Source organism: Helianthus annuus, chromosome 14 (genome assembly GCF_002127325.2).
Source record: "Helianthus annuus cultivar XRQ/B chromosome 14, HanXRQr2.0-SUNRISE, whole genome shotgun sequence".
Lineage (NCBI taxonomy): Eukaryota > Viridiplantae > Streptophyta > Magnoliopsida > Asterales > Asteraceae > Helianthus > Helianthus annuus.
The window spans coordinates 85,714,739-85,724,848 of NC_035446.2; positions in this window are offsets into that span (position 1 = coordinate 85,714,739).

A 10,110-nucleotide genomic window follows, 5' to 3' on the forward strand; every position below is an offset into this window, starting at 1 on the left:
TTAGATCGACAAGAAAGGGTTTTGCGTAGGAAAGTAATTCCGTTTGTTAAAGTCCTTTGGAAAAATCACTCTGAACACGAAGCAACATGGGAATCTGAAGAATCAATTCGTTCTCTATACCCTAATCTATTCTCGCAATAGAATTTTAGTCGAGTAACGGTAAATCTTGCTATTTGATATATGTTCATTTGTTTCTGTTTACGGTCATTTATGCTTTACCTTATGAGAAGATATTTTAGCTATGACTAAGTATATCTATGTAGGAAATGTTAGTACTAATAGTCACTCTAAGTATCTGTAAGTCTCTATTAACTTTTCATACGGAAAAAATATTTTAAGAAGGACCATTAGGGCACATATATAGGATAATTGACAAGTATAGTCATGACCTTAGTTATAAATTTCAGATACACATGTGTGGTTAGGAGGTTCTAGTTATATAAGTTAGTAACTCTGCTATAAAATTTTCATTTCTAGTACTTATGCGATAGGTTATATGCTTATTTGCAAAAATTTCGAGGACGAAATTTCTTTTAAGGGGGTAATAGTTGTAATGCCCCTAAATTTAAAATCATTAACCACTAAGAAAACCCTAATTAAGACACCCAAGTAATTCTGCACTAACCCTAAAATTTTCAGAATCATCAGAATCAGGATCAGGGCCCCTAAAACTCAGGGGGGGGCAAAACCCTAGTTACGATTATCCTCATAACTATCTGTCAAATTCGAAATTTAAGAAACTGTCAACACAGCAAGCCTAGTTACACACGTAGCTACCCTATAAACATAGGTTACCCCTCGCGTAGCGCGACGCCCATGGGGGTACCCCTCGCGCTACGCGACAGGGTCAAATTTCGGGTATAAATAGAGGAGTCTGGGACTTGAAATTGGGCACTTGAACGACGAAAAAACTCACAGTATACGCTGAGTTATAGCAGAAATCGTTCACAACACACACAATTCACGAATCACTGCCGCAATCAGGGTAATAACTCGATCGCAATTATGATTCAACATCCGATCGATTATAACTATCCGACGATTGTCCGAGTGCTGCTCAAAATTGAGCTTATACTTTATTGTTCATCGTGATTTCGACTTGAATATTTGAGTGCTGTTCGAATTCGGACTATGCTCTGTTATTCGTTGTGAATCCGATCGAATTATTAAGTATTATACTTTGTCGTTTGTCGATAATTCGATCAATGAGTTGAAGTATTGCACTTGTTAATTGTTGTGAAGGTTTAATCTCGTGAATTGACGTAAATGCTGTATTAAGTTACTAACCTAGTTTGTGTGCATGTTATTTAAATTAGGTTAAAAGATTAATCAGTAGTCTAAACTCTGCCCGTATAAATCTAAAACATTAGCACAAGGTAGCTTCACTTTGGAGTTATTAAGGTACGGATCCTTACCCCACTCTTTATTGCTTCATATTCAAATTGTTATAAAACCACTAAATTACTATATTTGTTAAAAACTCCTCACGTCTTTGATTATCGATTCATTTGACAGTCCGTTCGATTCCTATCCTAATCATTTGATTTAGCTTTCATATCATGCGATAGTATTATGTTATACTCATTATCGCATGATTCCAATATATGTTCCGTTTTATTATGAAAATAAGTTTTACAAGTTATGTGAATAAAACCATTTGTACTCTGATACCCTGAGTATCGCTTCTCGTGGAGTGTCCCACGAGCATGTTGTTGTGGCATCAACATCATGTGCTCCATCCGTGACGGAGAGATCAGTTCACGGCGTCTCTTAAGTACAAGTGTGGTACATAAGGCTATTAGGAGGCGTATGGATCGATCCTAGGATTTAAGTATAAGTATAAGGAGGTGGATAACGGGTATGCCAATTCGCCATCTCATGTGATAATTATGCAGGAGTAGCTACCTGTGTATTGTCACGTTTTAAGTTTGCTCATGGGTACATCCGTAAGATATGATTATGAAATTTTGTTCTTGCATCGTATCATTTTCGCCTAAAGTTCCATCCGGATAAGATTTCATATGAAGCATTTATTTGTTATTTGAGCCTAAAATTCCGTACTGAGCATTCGGCTCATTCCGTAAACTTTTTTGTATATACAGGTCCACAGGTTACTTTGGGAGGGGAAAAGAGAGAAGAATAAAGCCTAGGAATAAATCTGAAGATGTTAGTTAATTAAGATAAATGTCTCCGCTTGTATATTAATCTTAATAGTCGTGTGGTTGTGTCCTTATCAAATAAATAAATGGAATTATGACTTTTGTTTATGTTACCGTTATTGTGACACGTCAGCCCTTCCGGGTTGGGGTGTTACAGTACGACACTAGTGTAGACTAAGTCATCAAAGGGCTGTCCTGTTGCGGCCGCGGAACTAATTATTTCCTTCACCGCATAAACACCATTAGTAGCAAAATCTGAGTAGTTTTGTTGAAAGGTGGTGGTTGATTGTTGGCCATCGTCGTGTCCATCAGAAAATGGGGCAAAGATTAGGTTGTGATGGGTGGTTTGCATGCGTTGTATGACTGAAACGCTGGTGCAAAAGGTGACATCGACTCCCAACTTAACAAGACAGTTGGCAAACCGAAGGGATGGGTTTATGTGGCCTTGGTTCGGGTAAGCGACAATTATGATTTTGTTTTTCCAGTGGTCTGTCATTGTGCAGGAAAGTGGTGGTGATCAAAGGGCAATATGTAACTTATGTATTTATTTGGGAGATAGCTTCATGTGGAATTGTGTGGTTGTCACATGATCGTACAGTGTGGTCCATAACTCTATATACATTCAAAGGAGATTGGTTTTACATCTTAGAGTACTAATGGATTTATTTGTCGTTTGAAATTTATAAAATATATTCTAACTAGCACGTAATGATTGATACGTTATTAAATAATATATATATATATATATATATATATATATATATATATATATATATATATATATATATATATATATATATATATATAGGGGAGGGTTCATTGGGGAACACTAAAAAAGTGGAAAACTGTGGAACAATGGCATTTTTTGTCCAACTATATTTCATTAACTTCGCGTATCAAAAACACTACTCCTTTCTCAGTTGCAAACCCTACCTCCTCTGAAGAACTACCACCACCAACGCCACCGCCATCGCCACTAAGAAAGCCTAAGTCGTAACCCTAGCTCCTCCACTGTTCGATCGTACCGACGCAAGGTTCTAGCGAATTGAGTTGTATTTACTCATCACTTAGTCGATGGAGACACGACATTTAGCGAATTGAGTTGAATTTCGTATGTTTGGATGCATCAACGGTTTCTTGAACTAGGTTTGTCAATTTAAATTTAATTGCACCTGTCTACTAAATTTGATTGATATTGCAACTAGAAACATCACGATTTGTCTGGAATTGAAACTCTAATTAGTATTGTAGTTAGTTACTATGATATTTCAGTTCGATTTTGGTAATTGACTGGGTGTGCTTGAAATTGAAGGACATAGTTTAAAAAGTTGACAAGGATTGGTAGATTTAAGTTTTTGAGATGAACTTTGTAGGTTCTTTGAAATTGGTAGCTTGTAAGTTTTACTGGGTACGCCTTGTATACCGCTTTTGGGCAACCTTCTCAACAACTAAGAGATCCATTCGAGGAACACGGGGACTAATTGAAGTAATGAGCCTTGCGTTTTCAAAACTTACAACATAACTGTAAGTGGATTGTTCATTTGAGGAGGAGGATTTTGACAACATATTGTGTTTTCTATACTTTAATTTAGTAGTTAAACCCTAATATATGTGCCTGAACTACTGTATGGATGCCTAATAAGTTGGTTTGTTTGACAACTAGGTGTAGACATGCCTAATTAACATATCATGATTTGGACCTGTGGATGGGCGAATCGAATTGTGTCTTTGATTTGTGAGCAATGAGATGGTGGTAGCTTAGAGTTCACTCTCCCGGCCCAGTTGGTCTTACTTACTGAATTTGCCATATTAGGTTCTTACCTAAGGTTTTAGTCAACCATTAGGTGTCAGCTCAGTGGCCACCGACCCCCACCTTAAACCGGCCCGAGAACACTCGAGGTCATGTGTTCGAAACATGTTTTAGCCCCTCGGGTTGGCAGGGGTTTCACCGTCAGGCAGCGTTGTCGGTTCGCTAGCTTGGGAAGGGGGATCCCTTCCACGGTCGCGGGTACCGTGCATCTACCATTTTTAAAGGTTTTAGTTTAAATATTAACGACGGCTCGGCTCGATTTAACGTGATGTCTGCGCTGCAACGCGCATGGGAATCATACTAGTTAGATCTAAATTTGGAAAAGGTTAACTGAAGACGATGGCGCAAGATCTGTTTGTTCACAAGGCTCTACGGTCTGATTGCTTATAGTTGCACTCTCCAATCGTAAATCCAAGGCCTTTATAGTTATAAGTAATTTTAATTTGGATCATTCTTGCACTAAGATAACGTTGTTAAGATAAGATTTTTCTATTTTTAATGTGTTTTTTTTTTTGAAATCATATAATAAAAATAGAATGATAGTTATGTTAGTTAAATTTGTGTCATTTTAAAAGATACATATACAAGATAAAGTGATTTGGATAAATGAAAAAAAATAGAAAGTTACATTTACTTTTCCTTTTGTTTTTTTTTCACTTAACAAAGCTTAATTGTCAATGATGGAACCAGAGACTCTAGTACTATCAAGGTGGAGATGAGGGGATGATGTGATACGACAAATGGACGGAAGGTGACAGACTGAAGGACCAATTCCCACGGATCTTCAATCTGCTGCAACACAAAAAAGAAGTCATACAAGACTGTTTCAAGGGGGCTAATCAAGGCATCTGTTGGGATCTAGCGTGGCGGAATCCCCCTGATTCCGCAGCGGAAAGAAGCGAGTGGGTCGAGTTGCCGAGCCTTCTTGAGAAGCAAAACATCACAACAACTGGGGATGTGTGGAGATGGGTTACTGATGGTGTCAAGATCATGTCTTCGGTGAAACAGGCGTACATCGATTTAGAAAATAGAATAAACCAGGGGGCGCAGCCCAATCCCATAATCTGGAATGATATTGCGGTGCCGAAAGTTAACTACTTTTGTTGGAGAGCGGCCCTTCACAAAATCTCGATGGTCGACGCTCTAACAAAAAGGAATGTGAAGAGAGGGGGGGATGCAAGATCTGTGGCATCAAACAAGAGACGACTGACCATCTGCTAGTAGGCGTCCACTTCGCCAAAGAAGTGTGGTGGCTTGTTTGTGTTTGGGTGAAGATTGCGATTCAGACAAATTTCGATAGTGTGGCATCCATGTTTTCTCACTGCAGTAGTCAAGACAGGTGAAGACTTTGGCAACGATAAAATATTCAACTGGAAACACAAGACCATAAGCATGGTGCTGGAAGAAATCAAATTTGGTTCCTACTGGTGGGTGGAGAAAAGCAGTCGGATCGGAGGGTTGTGAAAAGAGAACTTGAATGATTTTACCAATATAGACTTTGTTTAATTGGTAGGGGGTGTATGTTTTGTTTTGGCTATCTTGGTGTGTTCATGTGGCCTTAGTCTCTTGCTAAGTCTCGTTGTATGTTTGTTTGTTGGTTTTCCAATAAGAGTATTCTTTGCTGGCCAAAAAGAAAAGCAACAAGGTGAGTGATCGTTCGTTGAGTTAAAAAATGAAGTGAACAACAGTTCTATTTGTATTTTTTTTTACAGAAGACAATATTATAGATAATTTTAACTATATATCTATCATTAATTAACATATTAAGGTGAATTCAAAGTAAGTAGTAGTACGGTACATCAAAACATCATCTAATCCCAAAATAGTCCTTCTTTCTTTTTTTCGTTTTCGTTTAAAGGGCTAACAAATCAAACTCGAGCACTCTTGGGTACTCACTACACAAATCAAGTGCTCTGAGAGTAACCTGAGTCACCAAACACCAATTTTGGTGAAAACCCAGTAACTTGCTTGCACATAGGCACGACAGTGAAAATACCTGTAAAACCCGTTTGACTCAAGAATCGAGCCCAATATTCCCCAGATCTCCTATCATTGCCCACCAATACCTCTACCGCTGCAATGCAACAATATTGGACATAGTCATTCTTTCTATTTGGATTGTTTCAACTTTTAGATTACCAATAATGTTAATGATCTATGAAGGTACCAACCTATAGGAACAAATATTTAAATTTAACATGTTAAGTTATTTTATTTAAAGTTTACTTTCAAAAGATTTTGTTAAACATAATGTTAAAAGTTCACTTTCAAACAATTTTTTTAACATAATGTTAAAAATATTAAAATAAATAAATTTAACATGTTAAATGAAAGTTTGCATTGGTCAATTAGATTCGGTTCAACTTTATTGTACCACATTATATATTGAATTTCGGATTAGAGGTAAAAAATAAAATAACTTTTGTGTGAGTATGGATTTGCGGAATTTTTGTAGCAGGAAAAAGGAAATACAATTTATGCGTGCTCAAAATATTTAAGTAAATAAATTTAACATGTTAAATGTTAAATGAAAGACATTATTTGACTGCATTATATATTGAATTTCGTATTAAAGTTCAAAAAAAAATAAAATAAAGTTTTGTGTGAGGATGGATTTAGGAGGGTATAGCATTTTTACCCAGAAGAAGGAAACAGGGTCTATGCAGACTCAAAATATTTATATAAAAAAATTTAACATGTTAAATTAGAATTTACATTGATCAGTTAGATTTGATTCAACTTTATTTGACCATATTATATACTGAATTTCAGATTAGCGTTAAAAAACTTATAATAACGTTTGTGTGAGTATGGATTTGATAGGGTTTGAAGGACTTGTGTAGCAGGAAGAAAGAAATAGAGTTTATACGGGCTCAAAATATTAAAAAAAATAAATTTAACATGTTAAACGTTAAATAATAGACTTTACTTGACCATATTATATATTAACTTTTGGATTAGATTATAAAATACTAAAATAAAGTTTTGTGTGGAGTTTATGCGTGCTCAAAATATTAAAATAAATTAATTTAACATGTTAAAGAAAAGTTTGCTTTGATCAACTAAACTTTATTCGGCTTTATTTGACCAAACATGTTAAAATAAGTTTTGTACATAAAACTTTATCATGTTATTTGACCAAAGGTTAGGTTGTGATGGGTGGTTTGCATGCGTTGTATGACCGAAACGCTGGTGCAAAAGGTGACATCGACTCCCAACTTAACAAGACAGTTGGCAAACCGAAGGGATGGGTTTATGTGGCCTTGGTTCGGGTAAGCGACAATTATGATTTTGTTTTTCCGGTGGTCTGTCATTGTGCAGGAAAGTGGTGGTGATCAAAGGGCAATATGTAACTTATGTATTTATTTGGGAGATAGCTTCATGTGGAATTGTGTGGTTGTCACATGATCGTACAATGTGGTCCATAACTCTATATACATTCAAAGGAGATTGGTTTTACATCTTAGAGTACTAATGGATTTATTTGTCGTTTGGAATTTATAAAATATATTCTAGCTAGCACGTAATGATTGATACGTTATTAAATTATATATATATATATATATATATATATATATATATATATATATATATGGGGAGGGTTCATTGGGGAACACTAAAAAAGTGGGGAACTGGGGAACAAGGGCATTTTTTGTCCAACTATATTTCATTAACTTCGCGTATCAAAAACACTAATCCTTTCTCAGTTGCAAACCCTACCTCCTCTGAAGAACTACCACCACTACCACCACCAACGCCACCGCCATCGCCACTAAGAAAGCCTAAGTCGTAACCCTAGCTCCTCCACTGTTCGATCGTACCGACGCAAGGTTCTAGCGAATTGAGTTGTATTTACTCATCACTCAGTCGATGATGGAGACACGACATTTAGCGAATTGAGTTGAATTTCTTTCGATGTTTGGATGCATCAACGGTTTCTTGAACTAGGTTTGTCAATTTAAAGTTAATTGCATCTGTCTACTAAATTTGATTGATATTGCAACTAGAAACATCACGATTTGTCTGGAATTGAAACTCTAATCAGTGTTGCAGTTAGTTACTATGATATTTCAGTTCGATTTTGGTGATTGACTGGGTGTGCTTGAAATTGAAGGACATAGTTTAAAAAGTTGACAAGGATTGGTAGATTTAAGTTTTTGAGATGAACTTTGTAGGTTCTTTGAAATTGGTAGCGTTTTTAAACTTACAACATAACTGTAAGTGGATTGTTCATTTGAGGAGGAGGATTTGACAACATATTATGCTTTCTATACTTTAATTTAGTAGTTAAACCCTACTATATGTACCTGAACTATTGTATGGATGCCTAATAAGTTGGTTTGTTTGACAACTAGGTGTAGATATGCCTAATTAACATATCATGATTTGGACCTGTGGATGGGCGAATCGAATTGTGTCTTTGATTTGTGAGCTATGAGATGGTGGTAGCTTAGAGTTCACTCTCCCGGCCCAGTTGGTCTTACTTACTGAATTTGCCATATTAGGTTCTTACCTAAGGTTTTAGTCAACCATTGGGTGTCAGCCCAGTGGCCACCGGCCCCCACCTTAAACCGGCCCGAGAACAATCGAGGTTACGGGTTCGAAACATGTTTTAGCCCCTCGGGTTGGCAGGGGTTTCACCGTCAGGCAGCGTTGTCGGTTCGCTAGCTTGGGAAGGGGGATCCCTTCCACGGTCGGGGGTACCGTGCATCTTCCATTTTTAAAGGTTTTAGTTTAAATATTAACGACGGCTCGGCTCGATTTAACGTGATGTCTGCGCTGCAACGTGCATGGGAATCATACTAGTTAGATCTAAATTTGGAAAAGGTCAACCGAAGACGATGGCGCAAGATCTCTTTGTTCACAAGTCTCTAAGGTCTGATTGCTTATAGTTGCACTCTCCAATCGTAAATCCAAGGCCTTTATAGTTATAAGTAATTTTATTTTAGATTATTCTTCCACTAAGATAACGTTGTTAAGATAAGATTTTTCTATTTTTAATGTGTTTTTTTTTTTTGAAATCATATAATAAAAATAGAATGATAGTTATGTTAGTTAAATTTGCGTCATTTTAAAAGATACATATACAAGATAAAGTGATTTGGATAAATGAAAAAAATAGAAAGTTACATTTACTTTTCCTTTTGTTTTTTAGTTCACTTAACAAAGCTTAATTGTCAATGATGGAACCAGAGACTCTAGTACTATCAAGGTGGAGATAAGGGGATGATGTAATACGACAAATGGACGGAAGGTGACAGACTGAAGGACCAATTCCCACGGATCTTCAATCTGGTGCAACACAAAAAAGCAGTCATACAAGACTGCTTCAGGGGGGTTAATCAAGGCATCTGTTGGGATCTAGCATGGCGGAATCCCCCTGATTCTGCAGCGGAAAGAAGCGAGTGGGTCGAGTTGCCGAGCCTTCTTGAGAAGCAAAACATCACAACAACTGGGGATGTGTGGAGATGGGTTACTGATGGTGTCAAGATCATGTCTTCGGTTAAACAGGCGTACATCGATTTATAAAATAGAATAAACCAGGGGGCGCAGCCCAATCCCATAATCTGGAATGATATTGCGGTGCCGAAAGTTAACTACTTTTGTTGGAGAGCGGCCCTTCACAAAATCTCGATGGTCGACGCTCTAACGAAAAGGAATGTGAAGAGAGGGGGGGATGCAAGATCTGTGGCATCAAACAAGAGACGACTGACCATCTGCTGGTAGGCGTCCATTTCGCCAAAGCAGTGTGGTGGCTTGTTTGTGTTTGGGTGAAGATTGCGATTCAGACAAATTTCGATAGTGTGGCATCCATGTTTTCTCACTGCAGTAGTCAAGACAGGTGAAGACTTTGGCAACGATAAAATATTCAACTGGAAACACAAAACCATAAGCATGGTGCTGGAAGAAATCAAATTTGGTTCCTACTGGTGGGTGGAGAAAAGCAGTCGGATCGGAGGGTTGTGAAAAGAGAACTGGAATGATTTTACCAATATAGACTTTGTTTAATTAGTAGGGGGTGTATGTTTTGTTTTGGCTATCTTGGTGTGTTCATGTGGTCTTAGTCTCTTGCTAAGTCTCGTTGTATGTTTGTTTGTTGGTCTTCCAATAAGAGTATTCTTTGCTGGCCAAAAAGAAAAG